This window comes from Salvelinus namaycush, chromosome 24 (assembly GCF_016432855.1).
Source record: "Salvelinus namaycush isolate Seneca chromosome 24, SaNama_1.0, whole genome shotgun sequence".
NCBI lineage: Eukaryota > Metazoa > Chordata > Actinopteri > Salmoniformes > Salmonidae > Salvelinus > Salvelinus namaycush.
In genome coordinates, this window is record NC_052330.1 from 5,514,245 (window position 1) to 5,517,701 (window position 3,457).

Consider the following 3,457-nt stretch of genomic DNA (forward strand, 5'->3'; position numbering starts at 1 on the left):
ATGGCCAAAGGGCGTGTCCAACTAAACAATAGCCCTATGAGAACCCGTCTTTGAATCGGAAATACCCGTCACAGTTCAAAACAAGAACTAATAGGACGATAGCGCGGGGAAAGAAGAAGGGATTTTGAGGCAACGGGGTTTCCTCCAATGGGCAAATTTCTTTTGCATGGCCAGGTAAGCGGAGTTGGTATGTTTTCTACAATTCCATTGGATCTTTAGGAAACTCTCCACTTATCCGGGGCACCGGGCCATGCAAAACGAACTCAACCAATTAAAGCAAGAGAGGAGACGTCATCATTACCATGGAAATCCAACGCCCTCCCGTCACACCAATAGAGATCGCCAGTTTGTACACCTAAAACCCGGAAATAAGTTACCTCTGGTTCGTTCAGCCATCATTTATAGGGAAAGAATAGGGTTTTGGAATAAACGCCGAAAATAAGGTCTATGGTTAACACAGGTTTAGGAGATCATATACGTTTTCTTCTATGAGATAATAATCAGTTAACGTGGCCTTTATGAATTATGAAGCCTTTATGTGATTTATGTGTTTTTTTATGATTATATACATTCTTCAAAATTAACAAAAATTACGTTAGTGGATGAAGATTATCTCATAGAACAAGACGTATAAGATCTCCTAAGCCTGTGTTATTTTTGTAGTTTAAAAACTGCATTCATTTTCCTCATAGGCTTTGTCCAACTAACTGTGGTGGAGTTGGTGTTGGTGCCTACAAAAACATGCCATTACTATTTCTCTCTATATACCTCAGTGCATTCCTCCAGAGATACTTTTGAGGAGATGGGAAACTCCTTTGGAATAGTATTAATGGCCATTGTGTACGTTGCCCATGCATCGTGGTCTGCCATGAATGGTCTGCCTACCCATGTGAGAGACGCAGACTCGGTCTCAACTTTTAAGTCTTTACTGAAGACTCATCTCTTCAGTGGGTCATATGATTGAGTGTAGTCTGGCCCAGGAGTGTGAAGGTGAACGGAAAGGCTCTGGAGCCCTTGCTGTCTCTGCCTGGCTGGTTCCCCTCTCCACTGGGATTATCTGCCTCTAGTGGTGTGGGGGCTGTGCTTTGGCAAAGTGGGTGGGGTTATATCCTTCCTGTTTGGCCCTGTCCGGGGGTATCATCGGATGGGGCCACAGTGTCTCCTGACCCCTCCTGTCTCAGCCTCCAGTATTTATGCTCAGGACTACCTGGCATGATGACTCCTTGCTGTCCCCAGTCCACCTGGCCGTGCTGTTGCTCCAGTTTCAACTGTTCTGCCTGCGGCTATGGAACCCTGACCTGTTCACCAGACGTGCTACCTGTCCCAGACCTGCTGTTTTCAACTCTCTAGAGACCGCAGGAGCGGTAGAGATACACTTAATGATCGGCTATGAAAAGCCAACTGACATTTACTCCTGAGGTGCTGACTTGCTGCACCCTCGACAACTACTGTGATTATTATTATATGACCATGCTGGTCATTTATGAACATTTGAACATCTTGGCCATGTTCTGTTATAATCTCCACCCGGCACAGCCAGAAGAGGACTGGCCACCCCTCATAGCCTGGTTCCTCCCTACGTTTCTTCCTAGGTTTTGGCCTTTCTAGGGAGTTTTTCCTAGCCACCGTGCTTCTACACCTGCATTGCTTGCTGTTTGGGGTTTTAGGCTGGGTTTCTGTACAGCACTTTGAGATATCAGCTGATGTAAGAAGGGCTATATAAATACATTTGATTTGATTTGATCGTCAATGGGCCACGAGGTGCATTCTGGGTGATTCTGGGACAAGGAGAGCTCTCCTTCAAGGAGTGAATTGGGCGCAAACGCAAAAACCCAACATTCGCATGAATTTCGTCAACAACAAGTACAACATTAAAACATTTTCAGAGATGTAAGATAATTAACTTGTTCTCTGTAATATTATATTCCTTTGGAATCGTGAGATTACGTACTTTTGAGGAAAATAGGCAGGTTTCTCAACTAATAGTGCTTTCAAGAAAACTGGGAACTCAAAAACAATTGGGTCAAATCATAATGTCAGTGACGTCTTCAGGTGAGAAAGTCAGAGCTTTAGGAAGAGGCCAATCGTTGCCAACTTGGAATTCAGAGTTGGATGACTGTTCAAAACTATTTTTCCCAGTCAGAGATCGTTCCCAGTTGTCTTGAACACAGTGAAGTCGGAAGTCTGACATTTCCGAGTTCCGAGTTGTTTTGAAAGCAGCATCATACCCTGACTTTGAGAAGGGATTACGTGACAATTAGCGTTAGCAACAGTGTGACGCAGCATGACAACATGAACGCGATTGGTCCACAGTCTGCTGGTTGGGGCGTTACGCGTTCCTCCAATTCATTTATTAATGGGATTCCTATCTCCTTCTTTCTGTAATATCTCTGATGTCACACACATACGCCGTCAATATAATCCATAGAGTAAACCATATTTGATCAGTAGGCTAGTGGGTGTGGCAGATTGAACAGGATTGTAGCCACACACACAGTTTTGCAAGATACTTTGCAGTTAAAATGTCATTAATGGTTGGATCAGCCTATACTGTTTTACCCAAATGTGTGACCACCAAGGATAAAGGAATAAGCTATTACAAGGTTTATGAACCCACTTGTTTTATTTCCAGGCCCTGGTCAAATGTAGTGTACTATATGGAATAGGGTGCCATTAGCGACTCAGCCCCCCAGAAGTGGGAATACACCTGCAATGCTGCATACACAAATGAATGGGTATCATAACCTCATGAAAAAAAATGCCACTATGTGAACAATATTGAATACAGATTTGATGGATTTGTCATCCATTGATTTGTCATCCATTGATTCAGAATGTCTTCATGAGGTCACCAGTACAATTAGACCCTGGTCTTGGTGGTGAATATCTGGGTGAGAGTTATGGGAGAGAATGTAATGGGGGAGGAGGGGTTGGTTTTTGTCATAAGGGCCAATGAGTGAAAGCAGTTCACAGTCTACATGGAACACTTGTCTTGTAGAACATACAAATCATACTGGAACGTCCAGATTAGCCTAACAAGTTTGAGAATGACCACCACAAATTCTAATGCAAGGAGGACTGCAAGGACCAGCTCTTTATTGTGGAATCTGTCGACAAGAGATCACCACCCACGTGTGTGTGTGTATGTGTGTGTGTGCGTGCATGCGTCTATGTGTGACATGAAATAGTAAAGTAAACCAACTCGTTTTCATTTTGTTCCGTAGTACGATTCTTTTAATAGATTATGATGACTGTACGCTTAAATAAAGGACAAATGAAATGTGCATTTCCCCGTGGCTTGGATGCAATCATTCCGGATGGCAGCGCCTGTATCCAGTGGTAGGCTCCTGCTCCTGCTCCTTTACCCCATCATTAGAGCCAGTCATGCAGGAAGACTGTGGAGAAGGAGCCCAGTGTCTGTCATGGAGACAGTGTCACAGTGAGAGAGGAGGGAAAG